At 28.7% G+C, this 27,380-nt stretch overlaps 1 non-coding gene across 1 annotated transcript; it reads left to right on the forward strand.

The window, feature by feature from the left end:
* Window positions 1–5,793: 5,793 nt before the first annotated feature.
* LOC139887209 (small nucleolar RNA R71) lies at window positions 5,794–5,900 on the forward strand. The gene has a single exon (XR_011773048.1). It is a non-coding gene; the product is annotated as a small nucleolar RNA R71 (small nucleolar RNA).
* Window positions 5,901–27,380: the final 21,480 nt, after the last annotated feature.

The following is a 27,380-nucleotide window of genomic DNA, read 5'->3' on the forward strand; positions in this document are numbered from 1 at the left end:
ATTGATTTAAAAAATTTTACAATATTATTTTAATATTAATTTTAAAAACATGGTAAAAATAAAATAAAAAATCTTTTTGGTCTTTTATCCCACTTTAATCAATCAAATATTATCAAAAATATACGCCCCACTTTTCGGTAAAGTAATTTTGGTTCAACGACCTAATTTAACTCATGACGAATTTTTGAAATATTTTGGTTGAATGATTAAAGATATTTATACCTTAAGAATAAACGGTAAATTTCACAGTGATGTAGTAAATTTTTGTATGATATCAATAATTTCGGTCGCAAGACCTAATTTTATTGAATACCAATTTAATACTTTATAGCAAACAATTTAGCATTTATTATCAAAAGGTTAAAAATAAAAATAAAAATAAAAACTGTACATACTTACCTGTGAAATAGATTTCTTAGTGATATGCTCTAGCCCACTCATAAGATAGTCAGACTAATTGGTTTTCCATGGCTACATAGGCGTAACCTCGAGCATTCAACGTTTTTTCTTCTAAACATATGAACGGTCCATCTCTGCATAGCGTAACAAATTCGGTATTGGAATATGTCTGATTCGTCGAGCATTTTCCTTCGTGTGACCATTTTCCGCATTTGTGACATCTTCCAAGGTGTCGTGCTCTTCTTTTCACTGGGATTTTGATTTTCCTTTACCAAATTGTAACTTATTATTTTCGCATCTGGATTCTTTTCTTACTCCGTCCAATTTACCTCTGATTAATGATACTATTTCACTTGGAAGGGTGTCATTATTACGTTTAGTGATCAAAGCGTGTAGCATTAGACCATGGTTTAATTCACATGAAGTCTTCATCTCGCAAAACCTAAAAAAATAAAAATTCAGAATGGAGGGAGAAGACTAGTTCTTTAGGGTCTGCTAGGGCAAGACCATTCGGGTTCCATTTTCGAGAACTACACGAAAACAGAAAATCTAACTCTAACAGAAATACATATTATCCTTTAAAGAATTGATTCTCCCCACACTTAGTTAGCTGTGGTGTCGAAATTATGATTAACTTCGTTGTCGACTTCCATCGGACTATCTATGTAATGTTTAACACTGTGACCATTAACCTTAAATTCAATCCCATTTGAATTTATTAATTCTACTGTTCCGTATGGGAAAACTCTTTTGACTATGAATGGTCCAGACCATCTTGATTTCAATTTTTCAGGAAATAGCTTGAATCGTGAATTGAAAAGAAGAACTCTGTCTCCTTCTTTAAATTCTTTTGAACTTCTGATTCTTTTATCATGCCATTTCTTCGTTCTTTCTTTATAGATTAACGAATTATCGTATGCTTCATGTCTTAATTCTTCTAATTCGTTTAATTGACTTAACTGTAGACGTCCCGCTTCATGTAAATCAAGATTACATATCTTTAAAGCCCAAAATGCTTTGTGTTCAATTTCTACTGGAAGATGACATGCTTTTCCGTAAATGAGTCTAAAAGATGTGGTTCCAATTGGAGTTTTGTAGGCTGTTCTAAAAGCCCAGAGTGCATCCTCCAATTTCAAGGACCATTCCTTCGGATTTGATCCTACGGTTTTCTCTAGAATACGTTTTAAAGCTTGGTTGGTATTTTCAACTTGTCCATTTGTTTGTGGATGATAAGCAGTGGAGATTTTATGAGTTACTCTATATCTTTTGAGAACTTTCTCAAGTTGATTATTACAAAAATGAGTACCCCGATCACTTATTAAAGCTTTCGGTGTTCCGAACCTTGCAAAAAGACGTTTTAAAAAGTTGACTACAACTCGTGCATCGTTATTTGGGAGAGCTTGTGCTTCCGCCCATTTAGATACATAATCAATGGCAACGAGAATATATAGATTATTATGAGATTTTGGAAATGGACCCATAAAGTCAATACCCCAAATGTTAAATACTTCACATACTTGAATGACATTTTGTGGCATTTCATCACGTTGACTTATTTTTCCGGCCCTTTGACATGCATCACAGGATTTGCAAAGAAGGTGTGCGTCTTTGAAAATTGTAGGCCAATAGAATCCAGCATCGTAAACTTTTCTTGCTGTTAGTTGAGGCCCATAATGCCCTCCTGTTGGTCCTGTGTAACAATGGTTTAAGATTTTACTAGCTTCATCTCCGAATACCCATCAGCGTATTATTCCATCGGGATAACTTTTAAACAAATGTGGATCTTCCCAGAAATAGTGTTTTATATCACTAAAGAATTTCTTTCGTTTTTGGTACGACAATCCTTTTTTAAGGAATCCACATACTAAGTAGTTTGCATAGTCTGCAAATCATGGAATTTCATTATAATCTATCTTCAATAGATATTCATCAGGAAAGTTGTCTTGTATGGCTGATTCATTTAGAACTTCTAATTCAGAATTTTCAAGACGAGAAAGATGATCAGCGGAGAGATTTTCTGCTCCCTTTTTGTCTCGGATTTCAATATCGAACTCTTGTAAGAGTAAGATCCAACGGATTAATCTTGGTTTGGCATCCTGTTTCAAAAATAGGTATCTAAGAGCAGAATGGTCGGTATAGACCACCGTTTTAGATAGAATGAGATATGAACGAAATTTGTCAAAAGCAAAGACAATAGCAAGGAGTTCTTTTTCAGTAGTTGTGAAATTTGTTTGTTCTCCTTGTAACGTCTTACTAGCATAATAAATAGGTTGAAATCGTTTTTCAATCCTTTGTCATAAAACGGCTCCCATTGCAAAATCACTTGCATCGCACATAAGTTCAAACGGTAAATTCCAATTTAGTGTTATCATGATCGGCGCATTAGTGAGTTTTTCTTTAAGAATATTAAAAGATTTGATACATTCATCTGAAAAGATGAATGGAGCATCCTTTTCTAGGAGTTTATTCATAGGAGTGGCAATTTTAGAAAAATCTTTTATGAAACGTCGGTAAAAACCGGCATGCCCTAGAAAACTCCTAACTCCTCTGACATTGGTGGGATGTGGAAGTTTAGCAATTACATCTACTTTAGCTCTATCCACTTCAATTCCTTCCTTTGAAATTTTATGTCCAAGAACGATGCCTTCTTTAACTATGAAATGGCATTTCTCCCAATTAAGTACTAGATTTGATTGTTCGCATCTAATAAGCATTCGTTCAAGATTAACTAGACATGATTCAAATGTATCACCGAAGACTGAAAAGTCATCCACGAAAACTTTCATGCATTCTTCTATCATGTCGTGAAAAATCGCCATCATGCACCTTTGAAAGGTTGCAGGGGAGTTGCAAAGTCCATATGGCATGCGTTTGTAAGCAAAAGTACCATAAGGGCACGTGAATGTGGTTTTCTCTTGATCCTCGGGTGTTATTGGAATTTGAAAATATCCGGAAAAACCATCAAGAAAACAATAGTAACTGTTTTCAGCTAATCTTTCCAACATTTGATCAATAAAAGGTAAGGGAAAGTGATCTTTTCTGGTGGCGTCATTTAATTTTCTATAATCAATACAAACACGCCATCCTGTTACAGTCCTAGTAGGAATAAGCTCATTTTTCTCATTTTTAATGACAGTCATGCCACCTTTCTTAGGCACGCATTGAACTGGGCTTACCCATGGACTATCAGAGATTGGATAAATTAAACCTGCATCAAGCAGTTTAATAATTTCTTTCTTAACAACATCTTGCATATTAGGATTTAGTCTTCGTTGGCGTTGCACATACGTTTTATGACCTTCTTTCATAAGGATTTTATGTGTGCAATACGAAGGACTTATGCCTTTAATATCATGAATCTTCCATGCAATAGCTGGTTTATGAGCTTTTAACACAGAAATGAGTTGAGATTTTTCATTTTCAGTAAGAGAAGACGATATTGTTACAGGTAATTCAGATTCACCATGTAAATAAGCGTATTCCAAATGGTTTGGAAGTGGCTTTAACTCTAATGTCGGTGGTTCTTCTATCGATGATTTATATCGATATCTGTCTTCTTCTTTTAGCATTTGAATTTCTTCTGTTGTTGGTTCATATCCATTAACCATTAGTGTAGCTAACATTTCAGTTTCATCAATTGGTTCAGTTCCTTCTCCTAAAGAACATTCTCCTGTTCCTTGTAATTCTGGAAATTCTTCTAACAATTCTGCATGTGATTCTATAGTTTGAATATAATAACATGTATCATCTGCAGATTGCGGTTGTTGCAAGGCTCTATCAACTGAAAAAGTAACACTCTCGTCCTCTATACTTAGGGTCAGTTTCTTACCAAACACGTCTATTATTGCTTTAGCCGTGTTTAAGAATGGTCTTCCTAATATGAGAGGTACTCGAGAATCTTCTTCCATGTCCAGGATAACAAAATCTACTGGAAATACTAAAGTACCAACTTTAACTAGCATGTTCTCCATTATCCCTCTAGGATATTTTACTGATCTATCGGCTAGTTGTATGCTTATTCGTGTTTGTTTCAATTCTCCAAGGTCTAGTTTAGCGTATAGTGAATACGGCATTAAATTTATACTAGCACCTAAGTCTGCCAATGCTTCTATTGAACTAAGACTACCCAGAAAACATGGAATTGTGAAACTTCCTGGATCAGATAGTTTTTCTGGTATCTTATTCAACAGCACTGCTGAACAATTAGCATTCATAGTAACAGCCGAGAGTTCTTCCATTTTCTTTCTATTCGAGATTAGATCTTTCAGAAATTTAGCATATCTAGGCATTCCTGAAATCACATCAATGAAAGGAAGATTTACATTTATCTGTTTAAACATATCCAAGAATTTGGATTGCTCAGCTTCAAGTCTCTCTTTTCTCATTTTACTCGGGTAAGGAAGTGGTGGTTGGTATGGTTTAACATAAGGTTTAGCCTTAACTGTGTTATCGTCATTAACCTTTTCAACTACCAGTTCTTTTTCCTTATCTTGATCAGGTTGTGGTTCTTGTGGAGTAGGAATAGTTTCATCAGAAATTACAGGTATTTCAGGTTGTTTAAGTGTAATACCACTTCTTGTTGTAATGGCTTTAGCTGTTTCATTTTGGGGGTTAGCATTTGTATCACTAGGTAGACTTCCCGGTTTTCTTTCACCTATTAACCATGCTAGGATACTTACTTCTTGTTCCAAATTTTGAATAGAAGCTTGTTGATTTCTAAATGCTTGAGCATTTTGTTCATTGGTTTGTTTCTGAGATGTGAAAAACTGTGTTTGAGATTCAACTAGCTTCGTCATCATATCTTCTAAATTTGGCTTTTTATCATCGGTTTGTGGTGGTTTGTTTTGAAAATTAGGTCTTTGCTGATTGTAAGTATTATTGGATACTTGTTAATTGCTAGGACCTTGTTGGTTGTTGTATGGAACATTTCGATTATAATTCTGATTTTGATTGTAAATTGGTCTTGGCGGTTGATAATTATTCTGATAATTATTTCCAGGCCTTTGGTTTATGTATGAAACATTCTCTCTTTGTTCCATTGTTAATTCAATACTGAGACAATCTTTTGTCAAATGTGGTCCTCCACTCTGCTCACAACTAATTCATATTGAGTGAATATCTTTGGTCATCTTTTCCATTCGTCTCTCGACAGCATCTATCTTTGCAGAAATGGAATCTAAGTCATGGCTAGAATCGGCTCTAGCTGCTTTAGATGATCTAACGATATCTTTTTCTTGGTGCCACTCATGTGAGTGGGAAGCAGTGTTATCAATAATTTTGTAAGCATCAGTTTCTGTTTTCTTCATAATAGAACCACCAGCTGCTATATCTATGTCTTTCCTTGTAGTGATGTCGCATCCTTGGTAGAATATTTGTACTATTTGACAGGTGTCTAAACCATGTTGTGGACATCCTCTCAATAACTTTCCAAATCTTGTCCATGCCTCATATAGAGTTTCATTTGGCTTCTGTGTGAACGTAACAATTTCTCCTTGAAGTCTTACGGCTTTGGATGCCGGAAAGAATTGTTTAAGAAATTTTTCAACTAAAACGTCCCATGTATCAATTGCCCCTTCAGGTAACGATTCCAACCAATCTTTGGCTTCTTCCTTTAAAGTCCAGGGAAATAACATGAGATATATCTGTTCATCCTCCACTTCTCGGATTTTAAATAGAGTGCAGATCATATTAAAGGTACGAAGATGTTCATTTAGATCTTCCTTCGGCGCACCACTAAATTGGCATTGATTAGTTACCATGTGTAGAATGTGTCCTTTGATTTCATAATCTGGCGCATTTATGTCAGGTTGAGTAATTGCGCGACCTTGGCCAGTGCGTTTAGCTCGCATTCGGTCTTCCATACTTAGAGGTTCCAGAGTCTCCATAATTGAATTTGTTGAATCTGAATCACTATAGGATTCTGATTTAATGGTTGGTTCCTCAACAATCTCTGTTTGAATGATTGGTGGTTCCGGATCTACGAATTATCCCTGAATATTCTCTGGATTCTCAATTGTGAGGTCGGGTTCAAAAAATGGATTATCGGAAATTTGAATTGGAGTACTTGGTCGACTGGATGACGATTCTAAAGAAAAATCAACGGCGACAATATTTGCTAGATGTCTTGATCGAGTTACAGGTGGTGAACGTACAAAAGGTGGTGAACGTTTTGCTCGGTGCATTCACTGAATATCCTATTAGTTTTTTTTAAAAAGAAAGAAAAATTATATAAGTTATCCAATTAATAGACTTTTCTGATTTTGCCCACGTTTCGAATAGCCAAAAGATGCAGCAGAGGGGCAGGATTCGTTTGGTCTCAATATAATTGAGTACTGTTTGGCTCCAATAACCCGGTCCACGTACAAATCCAACTATTACTACGAACCAGAAAATTTTAATGTCTATCAATTTAACCACTTAAAAATTTTCGTAATTTAAAGAAATTTTAGAGAAGAAGATAGAAAATTCTATGTCCTAAAACTAGAATGGCGAGAAATAAGAAAGAAAAAGAGCGCGTCGAAAAACGTCGAAAAAAAATTGAAAAATAATAGGCGTCGAAAAATAAAAATAAGAAAGTAGCGCGTCGAAACTTAAAAAGGAACTAAAAACTAAGAATTAAAAGTTGCGTCTAAAAATATTAAAGCTTAAAAGAAAAACTATATCTCTAATGGCAATAACTTAAAAAGGGACTAAAATATATAAACGGCGTTGCAAAATTCTAAAGCACCTAAATCTTAGTCTAAAGAAAAAGCACTTAAGGGATTTTACGGCAAATCTTAAAAATCTAGAAGTAAAAATAACTATGGTAAAAACTATATCTTAAAACTAAATACGAGCGAAAAATACCAAAATTACGCTAAAACGATAAAAAGGGGTACAAAATATAAAAATATACTTAAAGTTGTAAAAAGTACAATTTTTATAAAAATATTATTTTTATATTATTTATTTTATAAAACTATTAATTTTGTAATTTATTAAAAATAATTAAACTAAATATATAAATTAATTAATAAAAACTTAAACTAAATATTAATATTAAAAAACAACCCTAATTAGGGTTTAGATAATAATAATAATAATATATACTCCGTAATTAATGCAGAATAGGGTTTCATGTTGGCGTGTCAGACACACTCATGCGATCGCATGAGAAATTGCCTTCGGGCTCATGCAATCACATGAGCCAGGGTTTTGGGCCAGGTTACGGGCTGCTACAGTACGGGCCTCGAGTTTTAATATTTTTTTTTTTCAGTTTTCTGTTTTAAATTTTCTGTTTTATATAATTATAATATATTTATATAAATTAAATAAAACTTATTTTTTATAAAATAAAGATAAAGAAACTTTTATAGAACTTATATATTTAACAAACTCTTAAAAATATTTATATTTTTGTTTTTCTTTTTATATTTTTGAATATTTAAAACGTATTTTTACAAAAACGTATTTTTACAAAAGGAAACTAAAAATTAATAAAAATCTTTTTTTATATATATATATAGCGTTGCGCTTCCGGCGTTTAAGCAGAAAAACTCCCCGGCAGCGGCGCCAAAAATACTTGATGTGCGTAGAGGTGTATATGAAATAGCTTATATTTTACTAGGAAAAACTATTAAATACGATACAATTTTACACAAGATTTTTATTTATTTATAGAATGGATATACCTAAACCTTGCTACAACACTTATAGGCAGTGTACCTAATCGTACAGTAGTGTAGTTTTTAGTAAGTCCGGTTCGTTCCACAGGGATACACTTAAACAAGCTTAACGCTATATTAGTTTTAATTTATAAAAATACAAATATATATATAAGTAATATTATTATTATAAAAAGGGGGTTTTTACCGTTTAATGACCGGTTTGTCAATTTTTAAAACTTTAGTCGCAGTTAAAACCTAATGTAAAATATTAAATAAATAAAAGACTTAATTTAAAGCGTAAAGTAAATAACGATAATGAAATTGTGATAAATAAAAGTGCGATAAAATAAAATTACGATAATTAAAGAGTACGAAAATTAAAATTGCAATTAAATACAATGACAATAAATAAAAGTGCAATTAAATACAATAACAATAAATAAGAGTGCAATAATTAGAAGTGCAATTAAATATGAAAATAAAGGAATTATGCTTATTTAAACTTCCGTAATCATGATGTTTGACGTGTTGATTTTAGTTTATTCTCATGGGTTAATTGTCCTTTGTCCTGGATTATTTAATATGTCCGTCTGGTTTTTGTCCATAACAGTCCATCAGTCATAAATATAAAGTGCGAGTGTCCTCGTCAAATTATCCTTATACCCGAAGTCAAATATTCCAACTAATTGGGGACTTAAACTGTAACAAGGTCTTAATACTTTGTTTAATAATTACACCAGGATATCGACTGCGTGTAACCCAAGGTTTTAATACTTTGTTATCAATTATGCCAAGTGTCCTTGTACATAATTTCACCCCTGTTTTAATAATTCCATAGACTATTAATCCATTCCCGTGTCCGGTTAAATGAATGATTATTCGTACATATAAATATCCCGCCCATCGTGTCCGATCGAGTGTATATGGTTATTTATAGGGACGTCCAATTGTAAATCTTTATATTAAAATTAACAAACTATCATTTAGTTAAACAAATATAAAGCCCATTAATAGCCCATAGTCTAATTTCCACAAGTGTCGTTCTTTTGTCCAAACCCCAATTATGGTACAAAGCCCAATTACCCAAATTTAAATATTTAGCCCAACATCATGATTACTTCGGTATTAAATAAGCATAATAATAACTTAGCTACGAGATATTAATGTAAAAAGGTTGAACATAACTTACCATGATTAAAAATAGCGTAGCGTTACACGAACAGAATTTTGACTTACACCCTTACAACATTCGCTAACATACCCTTATTATTAGAAATTAAAATTAAAATTAAAATTATAATATATATATATATATATATATATATATATATATATATATATATATATATATATATATATATATATATATATATATATATATATATATATATATATATATATATATATATATCGTATGATGAATGAGGAGAAAAAGATATGTTTGATGTTCACCAAACTGCGAATTTTATTGGCATGTGGGCTGGAAAAGGGGCTCATGCGATCGCATGAGTTTTGCTCCTCCAGGCCATGCGATTGCATGGCCAGCTGGGGAGGCTCACATGTTGTTGTTTTCTTCTGCCGACGGTTTTTATAATATAATATAATATAATATATATATTAATTTTAAGAATTAATTATATATTATATTATTTTCATGTGCATAGTTGACTTGTAATTTTTAGTCCGTTGCGTCGAGCGTTGAGAGTTGACTTTGGTCCCGGTTCTGGATTTTCGAACGTCCTTGCGTATAATTTAATATCTTGTACTTTGCGTTTAGCGTCTTGTACTCTTGTAATTTTGAGAAGTTTCTTATCAATAATTGGAACCTCTTGGATTGTACTTTGTACTTTTGAGCTTTTTGGTCGTTTGCGTCTTCAATTCGTCGAATCTATCTTTTGTCTTCACCTTTTTTTATTTAAACGAATATCACTTGTAAATAGAACTGTTGCAACTAAAAAGCTTGTCTTTCTTGAGGGATAATGCTATGAAATATATGTTCATTTTTAGCATTATCAATTTCTAAACCTTAATATCTAAACCCTATAAACCCTAATATCTAAACCCTAATGTCTAAAACCTCAACATACGCTCGAAAAACACGATAATTGTTATATATTACTTCTTCGAGCATTTTCCCACCAAAATAATAACATTCATTACGAAGTGTCTTTTCTAAATGTTCATATTTTCATCCAATCTATAATGTTCGTGAACAAAATTTTTGGAACTTTAAACTGTTTATCTTGGTGAACATGCAGGCTTAATTATGTTTGTTGATTTTGGCCAATGACTTTTTGTTATTGGAACTTACATCTTTGGTTAACAAATATGAATAATGTAATCACTAAACATCCTTATTGAATGGGTAGTCTAGTAGTTTGAGACTTTTAAATCGCCTACAAATATCAAAATTTTGTTATGAATCACACAACTTTTACATAGATATACCATACTTTAATATGTACATACGTAGCGATTGTACATATGAAGCCATGTGATAGCTCCCCCAGACACCAACTATTTTCACGTTAAAATATCGACAATGTACTGATATGAGAAAAATACTACCGTCTTGTTTAGAATTCACTTTTAGTTCAAAATAACAAAGATGAAGGGTGTAACCACGCAGATTTGCATGACTGGCCACCGAGTTGTCCAATGAAGTACACCACTCGGGTTCAATTCCTGGCTATACCAAATTGTTCAAAATAGCGAGTGTGCAACACCTGGCTATGCCAAATTGGTATTCTTCTTTCGATTCTTTAACTTTTACTGGTGTGCACTTCAGACTCGCCAAACACGTTAATGAGTATAACACATAGATCGCAACTTTCTTGTGATAGCTCGTCCTAATCCACCTAGACGAAGTCATCAACACTTGGTCCCATTGCGATGAACTGTCCTAAGTATGCCATGGACGACTCCATGTAATATCTTTAAAATGAGCAAATGCACAGCGGAAGATTTCTTTCATACCTGAGAATAAACATGCTTTAAAGTGTCAACCAGAAGGTTGGTGAGTTCATAGGTTTATCGTAAACAATAAAATTCATAATTTTGATAGACCACAAGATTTAAATGTGCATGGTACAAATGGGCCCGAATCCTACACCCACCTGTAATGTACATGCGATTTTCTCTAAATACAGTACACATATCTCGTGTACGAAATCATTTTTCAAAATGCTTAATAACCGTACACATATCTCGTGTACAAAATATCATACACATAACCTGTGTATAAAAATCATTCTCTCGATATATAACATTCACTTTGCTTTCTTTGCTTGGCTTGGTAACCTTAACATTTAATGCGCATCATAAATATCCCCAAAATAAACAGAACTTTCAGTCTGTAATAAATATATAAACCTCGAAGTACTAAACACCACGCCCACTAGCTCTTTCATCTAGTGAACATTCTGGGTGGGGGTGTTAAACCCGGTAGCTACCTTTAGGATTTGCTTGAATTAGGGGTCATACACGTTTCCTAATTCTTATGTTACCAAGCTATAATAATCAAGGGAAATATTCACATCAATTAGTGGCAATTATAACGTCCAACTAATTCAATAATAATCAACAGAACTTCTGTCTGTATAATAATTCATTCGAGGAATGTTTTGCTTGTGTCTATCTCGTCAAACATTTATAAAAGCATTTCATGTATTCTCAGTCCAAAAATATAGATTGCAAAAGCAATTAATAAAACAGCTATAAAATAGCGCATGTATTCTCAGTCCCAAAAATGTAAAGAGTAAAAGGGAATCAAATGAACTCACGATACGATATTTTGTAGTAAAAATATGCATACGACGGAACTGAACAATGCAGGGTTGGCCTCGGATTCACGAACCTATATCAGTTATATATATATTAACACATATGATTAACATGTAATAATAATCAAACCCGTTTATATATATTTTTATTTAATTTAGTAATGTATTTGTTATTTCGAATGTTATATATATATATATATTTATTTTGTATATTAATATTTATACATATAGTTATACTAATACATATATAGCATCATGTTGTAAATCAATAATTTGTTATGTAAAAATAATACTAATTATGATAAAAAAAATCTTGATAATTCTAATAATAATAATAATGTTAATAAAAATGAAAATACTTTTAATATTAATAATAATGATAAAACTACTAAAAATAAATAAAAATGTTGTATGTTAATAATAATAATAATAATAATAATAATAATAATAATATTTGTGATAATAATAATGTTAATGATATTAATAATAATATCATTAATAATAATACTAATACTTTTACTAATAATAATACTAATAATGAAAATAATAATAATAATAATAATAATAATAATAATAATAATAATAATAATAATAATAATAATAATAATAATAATAATGTTAATACTAATAATAATAATAATAATAATAATAATAATAATAATAATAATAATAATAATAATAATAATAATAATAATAATAATAATAATGATATAAATAGAAATTATACCATCATGTAACATTGTTATCATCATGGATCATATAACGTCATCATCATAAACGAATATTGTCATAATCATTATTGTGACAACCCGGAGATTTCCGACCAAATCTAAACTTAATCTGTAAATGTTTCCGACACGATAAGCGAAGTCTGTAATGTTGAGTCTCGAAAATTATGGAATTATGTTCATGGAATCAATTACCTTTTGACTATACTCGACGATTCACGAACAATTGTGTGTAAATAAAAAAAATGTAATTTCACATCTATATATTTATATATATGCAAATAAGTATAAGGGTATATATAATATTTCAAATTAAGTACACTTTAATAATTTGAATTAAAAATTTAAAATAATACATAGAATAAATAAGTTATAATTAAAAATGAAGTTATGTATAAATATATATATAATTTCTATATATCTTTATTATTATATTATATATATATAATATATAAATAATAAAAAGTTATTATTATGATTCCATACATATACGAATAACTGTGATAATTACTTTTATCAGGATAAATAATTATATTAATAAAATTATGATACTAATATGAAAATTATTATGTACAGACCATTATAGTATTATCAGTATGAATACTAATTTAGATATGTAATCTATAAATATGAAATTTTATCGTTATAGTATTGATATTACAAATATAATTATTATAATTAATATTTTTATTATATCAGTTTTATTATTAAGATTGTTAATTGTATTTTTTTATTTTTATATAATCTATTATAATTAGTAATGATATTATTATTATTTTAGTATTATCACTTATTATTATTAATATTAGTATTCCTATTAATATAAATGTTAATAATATTATTATCATTAAATACATTGATAATTATTAGATTTAAACTATATAACTACATATAAATATATAAATACATATATACATATATATAAATACAGGTTTATAAATAAAAATATAGATATGTATATAAATAAACAGATATACGAATATATATTTTAAATCAGATTTATAAATAAATAGATTTAGATATATATACTAATATATATACTAATATTTACATTCAAGAGATTTATTGGATACGTAATTAGTTCCTTTCACCATCCTTTTGTGATCAAATGGTCCTACTACAGCTAATCTTGTATGATTTAGAATCAACCACTAGGAACAATCCAAATTCTGTTTAGGGTCGACATCCATTTTTATTATTTATTTATTTATTTATGCTGTACGATAACAAAAATTCTGGTCGACTTTCTTACAGCTATAATTCAAACAAATTTTACACTTAAACTGATTTAGTCATTTATTTATACATTTTTCTTATCAATTAAAAATCATTACAGTCTTTATCCCATCCAATTAAATCAGAAATCAACGAAGAACAAGTGAAACTGCCCTGTTCGCGTCAAAAATTCCAAAAGGGTCGATTTTGAAATAAAGTTCAAAATGTGTAAATGTAGTTATGTTAAGAATCTATTACTCGATCTTTCTGCAAAATTTGAAGTTCCAACTCTTATTATCGAATCCTAATTTTGAAGTCAAACTTTCAAAAGTAAAAAGTCAACGATCTGTTCTTCCCTAAATTCGAATTCGTTTTTATGATTTCAGTTAAATTAAAGGTTCAGAGGGTTTCTAATAATGATTTAAAACCTTTTTCATTTAGAAATCGTGGTCTAAAATAGTCTGGAAATCGAGTTTAATAATTGAGTCTTTAGAGTTCATCAGCGAATTTTTTTACAGCTTCTTTTTTTTTATTTTCTTTTTATTTTATTGTTTTAATTAAATTAATTATCCACCAATTATTTCTGTAACAATTTCAAGTCATTAAATTTAATAAGTGTTTCGTTGTTTTGATTTGGTTGAACTCTGGTCGATTGGAATATGAAGAGAAAGGAGAAGATATAAGAAACAGATAATAGATACAGTTTATATATAATAAAAAGGGTGTTTAAGTCAGGAAATCAAAAACGGCTGAGTGGTATTGTGTGCTTCGGGTTAAGCGAGAGTTCTCAGGTTCAAACCTGGGTGGTGACATCTATTTTTTTTAAAGCTTGATTAAAGGTAGTCTATTCTTGTTAATATTATTATATATTATTATTATTATTATTATTATTATTATTATTATTATTATTATTATTATTATTATTATTATTATTATTATTATTATTATTATTATTATTATTATTATATTGTTATTATTAGATGTTGTTATTATTACTAGAAATTATTATGATTATTATTATTGTTATGATTATTATGATTATAAGTATTTTTGTTGTTAGGTTTATTAGTATTAGTATTATTATTATTATTATTATTATTATTATTATTATTATTATTATTATTATTATTATTATTATTATTATTATTATTATTATTATTATTATTATTATTAACAAGTATTATTATTAAATGTAATTATTATCATTATTCTAATTATTATCATTAACTTAGTTATTACTAAATAGAACGAGTATTATTACTATTATTATTATGTTTATGATTAAAATTCTTATTATTATATACTCATTAATATTGTTATTATTACTATTGTTATCTATATCAATATCAATAAAGATACTATTGTTAGAATTTTAGAATTTTCAGTGGTATTAATATAGGTATTATTATTACTAAGAAAATGATGCAAAAATATTATTACTTCATTAATATTAGTATTTGAATCATTCTTATAATTATTAGTATTATCATTATTAATAAAGTTATTATTACTAGTAAATCATTATTATCAAAACTATCATTTTTAACAAATAAATATTTTATACCAAAACTTATATTTACTATATATACTATAATTATATTTCATATAATAATATATTAAACATACTAATATTTTAAATAAATACTTACATATAACTAAATGTATAGATAAAAATTAATTTGAAATATATATACAAAATATACAAATACTACATAAGATATATTATATATAAATAAAGTTTATATTTAAAAAGATTTTAGTATAAATTCCATATAACTACACGTATCTAAAAACCTATACAATTAATGAATGAAATTATGAAATTTCTATTATATATTTTAATAGATATAGAATTGATATAGGTTCGTGAATCCGAGGCCAACCCTACACTTGTTCAATGTCGTAATATGTATTTTTACTACAAAATACAATATGGTGAGTTTCATTTGCCTTTTTTCCCCTTTACATTTTTGGGCTGAGAATACATGCGCAACTTTTATGAATATTTTACGAAATAGACACAAGTAATTAAAATCTACATTATATGGGTGAATGATCGAAGCCGGATATGCCCCTTTTACTTGGTAACCTAAGAATTAGTAAACCGATCTGCTAATTGACGCGAATCCTAAAGATAGATCTATGGGCCCGACAAACCCCATCCGAACGTCCGGATGCTTTAGTACTTCGTTTTCGTTTTATATCAAGTCCGAAGGGTTTCTCGGAATGATAGGGGATATTCTAGATGCGTTTTTGTTAATGTCGGTTACCAGGTGTTCACCCTGTAATTGAACCGTAATGCATGCATGCTGATATTGAGAAATGGAAATATATTAAATCTTGTGGTCTATTAAAATTGTGAAATGATTATTTATGATAAACTAATGAACTCACCAACTTTTTGGTTGACACTTTAAAGCATGTTTATTCTCAGGTACGAAAGAAATCTTTCGCTGTGCATTTGCTAATATTAGAGATATTACTTGGAGTCATTCATGACATATTTCAAAAGACGTTGCATTCGAGTCGTTGAGTTCATCAAGATTATTATTAAGTCAATTATAGTTAGATATATTATAAAATGGTATGCATGCCGTCAACTTTCGATGTAATGAATGATTGTCTTTTTAAAAACGAATGCAATGTTTGTAAAATGTATCATATAGAGGTCAAGTACCTAGCGATATAATCAACTGTTGTGAATCGTTATAATCGATATGGACTTCGTCCGGATGGATTAGGATGGGTCATTAGAATTATCACCATCTATCATCATTTTTTTTTACGGCTCATCATCAATTTCACCACTATACTCATTATCCTACTCTCTCACCTTCATCATCGTTATCATATCTATACCGTCATCATCATCATATTCTTAACATCATGATCTTAGATTAGGATTTACATAGCTCGTAGAACTCGTTCACCCTTTTATGAATGAATTCTCATGTGGAGTAACCTTGAGAATTTGGGCTTGTTTTTATATTTACAAATCAGTTTTTGTTGGGTAGTCTTCGAAGGCCCAAAGTCAAGATCAAAATTTGTAGCATACTACCACTTTAAAGAAGCCCGAATCATTGTCATCTAAAGTATGATCCAATAGCCTGTTTAAGCGAATACGAGGGTGGGAACAAGATTGCACGTGGGACAAGTTTGGTCGGCAGCTTTAAAAGGAAATAAATTGTTTACAAAGTCGATATATTAGCTGGAAATAATCAAATCCCATAACCAACATGTACCGACAATCTGTTTTTGGTTTAATATTATTATAAATCTATAGTCACCTTTATAATTTTACTTGTTCTCCCGTTCCTCCTTCGCATTCACTATTTCAGAAAAATGGAAACTGCAGTTGCAGTAGCAGTCGTACGTGGTGTTGGGTTTTCGAAGAAGATGAAGTGGGTTTTGATTGTTTCGGTGGTGGTTGGTTATGATCAAAACATAATTCATGAGTAAAACAAATAGTTCAATGGTGGTGTTGATGGTTTTGTTCGAATAAGGAAAAGAAACAGGAATAGTAATGGGTGTTGAAAGTGGCAGATGTGGATGGTGCTCGATGATATTGTAACACGAAGCAGAAACTTGAAGGTGATAGGGTTCGGTTTATAAGAATGTACAACGGTAATCGTTTAGTTTATGGTTTAATGTTGTTCGATGTTGGGGTTGTTCGAAAGAAACAGTAAATGTGTTTCATAGGTTTTGAAATTGAGCTGTAAATGTGTTTCATAAGGACGAATACAATAACATATGATTACATTGCGAGGTATTTGACCTCTATATGATACATTTTACAAACATTACATTCGTTTTAAAAGGCAAACTTTCATTTCATCGAAAGTTGACAGGCATGCATACCATTTCATAATATCCAAACTATGAATGACCTAAGTTGTCATTCATTTAATAATAATCTCTATTGAACTCAACGACTTAAATGCAATGTCTTTTGAAATATGCCATGAATGACTCCAAGTAATATCTTTAAAATAAGCAAATGCACAGCGGGAGATTTCTTTCAATCCTGAGAATAAACATGCTTAAAAGTGTCAACCAAAAGGTTGGTGAGTTCATTAGTTTATCATCAATATTCCTTTCCGTCATTTTTAATAGACCACAAGATTTCATATTTTCATTTCTCATAATCATCGTGCATGCATATAGCCATCTGCATAAAAATCATTCATATGGATTGAACACCTGGTAACCGACATTAACCATAATGCATAGAATATCCCCACAGACATCAACGTCTGTATAATAATAATCTCGAAGTACTAAAGCCATCCATAAACATGAATGGGGGTTGTTAGGCCCAATAGATCTATCTTTAGGATTCGCATCAATTAGAGGCCATTTCCCTAATTCTTAGGTTACCAGACTTGAAGGGCGATATTCGATTTCGATAATCCAACCATAGGATGTAATTTCGATTACTTGTGTCTATTTTGTAAAACATTTATAAAACAGCGCATGTATTCTCAGTCCCAAAAATATATATTGCAAAAGCATTTAAAAAGGGAGTAATGAAACTCACGATATTGTATTTCGTAGTAAAAAATACATATGACGGCATTGAACAAATGCAAGGTTGGCCTCGGATTCATGAACCTATATTAATTATATATTTATATGTTGGTCAATATATGTCTAACAATTTAGGTCATAGTGTATCACAATCCTAATGCTCGAGATCGATATGCAAAAGTTAACAGAAATCAGTTTGACCCAAAATGACTTTCAAAATTTATACATGTTTAATATATAGTCATTTTATATAAATATATTTATCAGATTTTATTATAGTAAATAATACAAGTCATATATTAATAAATAAAAATTTATATTAAAATTTGATATATGATAAAAAATATATTTTTTTGTATATATCCCGAGTAATAAAATTTATATAATTCACTCAAAATCATAAACATATAGTGGTATGTATTATTAATGTAATTATATTACGTGTGGTAAAAATATCTTTGTATCACATTTTATTTGATAAAATAATATTAATAATAATAATGAGTAAAAGTTGTCTTATTTTGTAATAATAATAAAGATAATATTAATAAAGATAATGTTATTAAAAGTGTTTAATATAAATAACAAAAGTAATAATAATGATATTAATAATACTAATAAAATTGGTAATAACGATAATTTTAAATAAAACGGTAGTTTTAAATTCCATACTTTTAAATATACTATATTCTTAATAAAAACGATAATTCTTAATAATAATAATAATTTTTAATAGAATGATAGTTTTAATAAAAATGATAAATTTTAAATGATAATTGATAGTATCGATACTTTAATATTAGTAAAAAAATATAATTGATCTTAATAATAATATTTACTATATAATTATCATAATAATAATAGTAATAATAATATTTTATAAAAATGATTCTATCAAAAATGATAATTTAATAATAATCCTAATATGATAATAATGATAATATTTTATAATAAAAATGATATTTCTATTAGAAATGATAATTTTAATAAAAGTGATAATTTTTAATATTAATGATACTTTTAATAATAATAATAATAATAATAATAATAATGATAAACATAATAAAATGATAGTTTTTATAAAAACGTTACTTTTTAATAATAACAATAATTTCAGTAATAATATCAACGCTAATAATAATAATAATAATAATAATAATAATAATAATAATAATAATAATAATAATAATAATAATAATAATAATAATAATAATAATAATAATAATAATAATAATAATAATAATAATAGTAATATTCTTATCTTTTTGAAACAGTAAAAAAAATATATATGCAAAGTTATAATACAAAGCTCTAATCAAGTTCTTCCAAGTTCACAAATAAATTATCTTATAAAACGTTTTAATATTAAGTTCTTTTTAATACTGAAAACATTTTAGTATATTTAAAACTAAATTAAATAAATATAATAATTTGTTTTCCCAAAACTAAATATATTTAAGAATTATTTCAAAAGGTTAAAATAATGGAAATCATTATATCATAAAATATTTTAGAAAAGTAAAATCACATAACAAATTTCAAGTTTCTAAATAGTCGTTTGTTGGTGAAGCATAAAATAAAGTTCAATGGTTAAAAATCATTTAATGTAAAACGTTGATTTACTTAACTTGTCAATATCCAACATCTAAGTTACTACACATTCTTATTTTTATATTTAAATAAAATGAAAGATAAAATAGTTATCGTATCAAAGTCACGAGGAAAATGTTGTAAAGCATGAATTGGAAATCAAACAGGAATCTCCACTAACCATTGTCTAGTTCTCGTTAATTGACACTTTTGTTCTTACTTTTAATTCACTTTACCAATTATTCCGAATACCGTTAGAAAGAAAAGGTTTCCTAAATCAAAGTGGACCTCTCAACAAAGACCCGTAATCATATCACAATGTAACTTGATAAATCAATCATTTGATATAATCTTTTAATTCCGTCGGAAAATACGATCATGTAAAGTATTATATCTAATACTTTGTCAACGTTTTCAAGTTATAATATATACATATATATACACGTATATATTCCTATCCAGTTATAATGATTCGTGAATCGTCGGAATTTGGTCAAGGTTAAATGAATATATGAACACAATTTAAAACTTTTGAGATTCAATTTAACAAACTTTGCTTATCGTGTCAGAATAATATAAAGATAAAGTTTAAATTTGGTCGGAAATTTCCAGGTCGTCACAGGATGGTGGCGGTTTATATGGTTTTTACAATACCGAAAATATAGAGAGAGTAGAAGAGAGAGAAGATTACGTTGGTCCTCCGGTGGTGGCTCTCGGTTGTGAAGTTTGTGGTCGAGTTATCGAAGAGAAAATGTGAGCGAATGTGGTTGCAACGAAGGAAAAATCAATAAATAACTCAGGTTTTGATTTGTTGGTTGTCTTCACCCGTTCGAGGAAACTAAAGAAAAAAAATATACACAGCTTCAATTAGTCATCGTATAGAACAAGCAGGAAGTCACAAACATTGGTGATGTTTTGGTGATGTAAGTTTAACAACAATACAGAAAAGAGATAGATAGATGGGAAGTCAAGGTGATTGATGGTGTCGGTTTTAAATGAGTTTTAATAGTGATGAATCTATGTAGGTGATGTTTATGTACGAACATGATCATAAACCGTGAGATGGTGGTGATCTAAACAGAATGATGAAGGTTTATTGATTCACACAGATAGATAGATGGGTGGGTTCTTCATATTGATGTATATATGTATATTCTATATATGGAGTAGGAGATATATAATATTTATAATAGTGTAGTGGTCGGATGAAAACAAGAGATACAGTAATCTCAACACAATAATATCAACTAGTGTTCTCAATTCAATAATATGCATTGTATATGCTTTTAGGTGCAAGAGACAACGATAGATACAATTGAAATTCACGGATCCTAACAAACTAAAACAACAATATAATATAATAATAATTATAATATAATTTAAATATAAAACATGTAAATTGTTAGCCGTCGTCTACTATTTTCATTTACGGACTAAAATTCGTGCTCCGTTGATAAATAAGTGGCGGATAAAAGTACTCAGATTAATTCCAAATTTTTATGATAATTATATTTATTTATTTTAGTCATTATGATATGAAATTTGATTATTAACTACTAAATAAAAATTACATCACTGTCCGCGCTCAATCCCAGGTAAAATATAAAAAATTCTAAAATTTAACAAATAGCTCCTAAATACATTTTTAATAAGTCTATACTTTATATATATCATTTTTGGATCACCGTTTATTATAAAATCACATGAGTTCGTTTTTAACTTGTTTAATATCCATTGAATGGCAATTGAGTGTTACTGTTGTTTACTAAATGGATTCGAAATCACAAAATATATATATAACATACTTTATTTATATATAAAGATATGTTTTAAATAATAATTATCATAATATCATATTTTTATTTTATTTTACATAATTAATTTTAATAACAACAACATATAATATTTAATATTATATTTCCAATTATTATATATATATATATATACACACACACACACACACACACACACACACACACACACATATCTATTTACAATTAATTGTTCGTGTGAATCGTCGGAAATGGTCGAAGAGTAAATGAATTCATGAAACAGTTCAAAATTTTTGAGACTCAACCTAACAGACTTTTCTTATCGTGTCAAAAATATTAAATCGTATCGAGAGTTTGATTTAAAATTAGTCAAAATTTTCCGGGTCGTCACATATCTAAACTGATTGTTGGATGACAATAAAATCACCAACATGCCATGGACAAGACACTACAAAAAAACTGGTCTTTTAGAACCTGCTGAAAAGTCCTATTATGTACCCTGATAGCCAGGACCTTTAGGCTGAAATAACACTTATTTTAAGTCACCTCTTTCACCCATGTCCCAATAGGGTTTTGTGAGTCTTAATAGCGTAACCTGTTAGGTCCTTACAAAGGGTTCTATTAACCTATTAGGACGCTATTTATGGTCTTATAATCGAACACCTAAATCCTAAAACATAAAAGGACTTTATTAAAAGGGTCCTAACATGTTAATAGGATCCTTAAAAAGGGTCCTAATATTCGAAATAAGTTAATGAAACCTATAAATGAGGGTCGTATATGTTCATGGAACCCTTCTTAAAGTCCTAATAGGCTAGGCTATTAGGACTCACATGACCCTATTGCGACAGGGGTGTGGGAGATCCCTAAAAATAAGGGTCCTATAAAGGTACATTATTATGACCTTTGAATGGGTTCTGAAAAGCCTTTTTTCTTGTAGTGTAGGGTCTTAATATGTTCATGGAACCCTTCTTAAGGTCCTAATAGATTAGGCTATTAGGACCCACAAGACCCTATTAGGACAGGGGTGTGGTAAGGCTTTAAAAATAAGGGTCCTATAATAGTACATTATAGGACCTTTTTGTGGGTTCTAAAAGGCCTTCTTTTCCTATTAACATAAGAGAACCCTTAAAAAATGGACCTATTATCTCTAATATGTTATAAAACCTTTTTTTAGAGTCCCATTATATGGATAATTACAACAAAAAAGGGTCCTAACAAGCATGTATTATGACCCTTTGGTAAAATTTTAAGGTTCTAAAAGATATATTGCAATGGCCCGTATTTCTGGAAATGGAATGTGACATTCAAAGTAAATAGAAATTTCACATTTCACAACACTAAACTTACAGTTGGTTAGAAAAACATTCAATAATCACAAATCACCCATTGAATCAAAACATAGCCTAAAACGAAATTCAAGAAAACAACCAAAAGAATCCATTTATGAGATTGTAACCTTTCATCAAGATATCCAGACATCATCTATTTGACTTGCTTGACCGTTACTAAACATAGCCTGTTGTCTCTTCTTAAAAATCACTTGCGAACTTAATCCCACGGGTGAACCCTTGCTCTCGTTTGATGTCAAACAGCTGTTTTCGTTGGGTCTGTGAAGAGGTTGCTGCTTTAAGCTAGCAAGAGGTTGCTGCTAGGACAACTGGTTTAGGCAGAGAGTAGTCCGTTTCCAACTTTCCATGTCGAAAGTTGTTGCCTTGTCGTCCCATAGTGTAAGCTCTATTGGTGTGTCAAAGAGGCAATATTTATGATTGTTGTATTATAGCTGATGGTTGTTATGGTATCTAAAGTGTAGTACATTAATAAATGGTTAATGTTCATACTTGATATTGATGTTATCGATTGAACGGCGAAATATATTTGAATAGGTACTTTATAAGCATCGTCTATCCACACCACTCAACGTTGATATGGACGTGAAAACAAAGGCAAAGATCACGGTTGTACGGCACAACATATCCGTTATCAAGTCTGCAAATACCTATATAAACGTAAACAGATCTGTCAAGCGTGTAATGGAAGGCAACAATTAAATCATACAGTAAATATTGTTTCAAAAAAAAAAAAAAAAAAAAAATAGAATGTAAAGCCTAAGTTTTGCAATAAGTATATATAGACTGTCATTTGTTAACAAATAGTCAGTGTACTGCTATGAAGGTCAGCTCTAAAATCACGTAAGAAGTCAAAACAGGTCATTTAGGTGCAAACTTGGTGATTCTAGACTTTTGGTATAGTACTTTGTAGCTGTAAACTTGTTAGGTTGGTCTATTTTGGTTATTTAACCAACAAAATAGGAAGCTTCACATGCATTAAAAATGGTACCTGCAACTTCGAACCACTTGAGTATTCATATCGTAATCCTTGTCGAGTTACTATGTAAAAGTAATATCGAGTGTCCCCTTCTCCTTGAATAACATATGGCATACGCCCTACTTCCATAACGTCCGACAAAAGGGTCGAGTCCTGCTTATATCTGCAACAATTTACATGCATCAGCAAATAAAACAAACAGCCATACATACAAATAACCATCTTTTAACTTTTTGTAACGAATAAATAGATATAAAAAGGAAGAAACATATTTACCCGTGGACATAAAATACAAGAAGATGCAGGGTCCTTGAAGAACAACAAATCGTGGAAGCCAATCATCAACTTCTGTATCATCGAGAGGCACAGGTTCACAAGTTAACTGTGACGACTCGGAAATTTTCGACCAAATTTAAACTTAATCTTTATATGTTTCCGACACGATAAGAAAAGTCTGTTATGTTAAGTCTAAAAAAGTTTGAACTATTGTCATACATTCAATTAACTTTTGGCCATTCCCGACGATTCACGAACATTTGTGTGTATATAGATATGTATATATAATATATAATTATATTAATTGAAAATATTAACAAAGTATTAGATGTATAATACTTTACATGAACGTATTTATTTCAATATATGTTTAATATATTTATCGACGGAATTAAAAGATAATATCAAATGATTGAATTATCAGATACATTGTGATATGATTATGGGTCTCTGTTGTGAGGTCCACTGTGATTTAAGAAATCTGTTTATTTTAACAATATTCGGAAAAAAATGGTAAAGTAATTTACAAGTAGGAACAAAAGTGTCAACTAACGATAACTGGACAAAAGTTAGTGGAGATTCCTACTTAATTTTCAAAGTATACTTTACAATAATTTCCTCGTGACTCTTCATAAACTAATTATTTAACTTTCATAGTAGAACATGTAATGTAAATAAGTTAGATAATGGATGTTGACAAGATAAGCAAATGGTTATGTTGCTTTAAAACGATTTCATACGTTTATTTGTCCATTGGACTTAACCCTACGATTCACGAATAAACTATAAGTAAAATTGGAAACCATTCTAATATATATATATATATATATATATATATATATATATATATATATATATATATATATATATATATATATATATATATATATATATTATATGATTAAATGAAAACGTGTTTAAGTATATTGAATATAGAGTTTCAAGTTATTTAGTAAACGTTAGAAACAATTATGTATTGATTCGATTAATATCTAAATAAGTTAACTAGAACGTTTAAGAAGTTAAAATAAATGTTGGCGCATAAATGAATTATATCAAACTAAGTTCTAGAGCGTAAACGTTAAGTAATATAATAATTTCTATTATGTAAACGATCTTAAATTATACTTTGAAATATAATTAGTATTTGAAAAACTAAATATTATATTATTAAATAAATAGTTCTAAATTGATATTTCTAAATGAATATATATATATATATATATATATATATATATATATATATATATATATATATATATATATATATATATATATAATTTACAAAATGATAAAATATAATATTAACCTTGATATAAAACGTTTTGATTTAAAATAATACTATTATATATATATATATATATATATATATATATATATATATATATATATATATATATAACGACACGATGATTTAAAGAAGCAAATGACCAAAACACTCAAATGAATAAGTTACACTGTGAGTGGGATAGTTTTTCATTGATGTGAGTCTTTTTATTGATAAAGGTACAATACACGAAATATAAGTATCAATTTTCTAAGCGTACGAAAATGCATTTGAGAAACCGGAACCGGGACGTAAGTCGAGCGTCGACGTCTAAATCTTTGGAACTAAAATTTCAAGTTAACTATGCACGTGAATATAATATAATATATAATTAATTATATAAATTAAATATATACATATATATTATATATTAAATAACGCAGCAGCCCACGTTTTAATCAAGATTGGGTGCGTACCAGCTGGCCATGCGATCGCATGGCAATTACACATCAAACCCATGCGATCGCATGGGGTGAGATGTCAGGCAACATCTATAAATTCGACAGTTTTTGGCTCGAGAGAACAAACACATCTCTCAATCTATCTGCTCTATATATATATTTATTATTATTATTATTATTATTATTATTATTATTATTATTATTATTATTATTATTATTATTATTATTATTATTATTATTATCATTATTATTATTATTATTATTATTATTATTATTATTATTATTATTATTATTATTAATCTTATGGTTAGGAGTATTATTATTAGTAGTATTATACATAAAATATTACGACGGAGTGCTGTCCGAGTGATTACAAAATTGATTTTCGAGCGGGATAGAGCTAAGGAAATTATGGGGTATAGCTATGGAGGTTATGAGTATTGTTCGGGGGTATTGCTCGTGAGGTCAAACTAGTGTTTATCATCTCTGTCGCGTCTACGTACTTTCCTGCAATATTGAATCACAATATTGATACATGAGCATTCATATCCTATCTTTTATATATTAATAGTGTATCCCTGACTAGTGCTCGAATAAATATGATTATGCATGCTTGTATGTTTAATTTCCTCGTTAAATAGTTTATGATAAATCATGAATTTAATACATATGCTACTGAGATAAGGTATATGATATGCATGCCGTTGGAAAGGTGGCGAAAAATTAATAACTTTTCATTTAGAAAGCGTATGGTTTCGATGAACGGATTAAAAGATACAGTCAACTGAACTATCATTAATTTTAGTATTACTATTAAAATGATTATTATTATTAACGTCGTTATTATTGTCGTTATGATTATCTAATAATAATAATAATTATTATTATTATTATCATTATCATTATTAATATAAGTATTATCATTAAAAATTGTTATTGTTATTATTATTACTATCGTTATTATTATTAAGGTTATTATTATTATTATTATTATTATTATTATTATTATTATTATTATTATTATTATTATTATTATTATTATTATTATTATTATTATTATTATTATTATCATCATCATTATTATTATCATCATTATTATTATTATTATTATTATTATTATTATTATTATTATTATTATTATTATTATTAGTCTTATCATTAATATTATTATAATATTTATTATTATTAGTATCATTATTATTAAAACTAATATTAGTATCATTTAATTATTATGATTACTATTATTATCATTATTATGAATGTGATATAAAAGAGGATTCAAAGCTATTAAACAAGTCGATTAGGAAATAATGAGTATAAGTATCATGATTCAGTTAAAATATTGTTAAGATTATGATTTAGATAAAAATATCATTTTCATTATTTTTA

Source organism: Rutidosis leptorrhynchoides, chromosome 1 (assembly GCF_046630445.1).
Source record: "Rutidosis leptorrhynchoides isolate AG116_Rl617_1_P2 chromosome 1, CSIRO_AGI_Rlap_v1, whole genome shotgun sequence".
NCBI classification, from domain to species: Eukaryota; Viridiplantae; Streptophyta; class Magnoliopsida; order Asterales; family Asteraceae; genus Rutidosis; species Rutidosis leptorrhynchoides.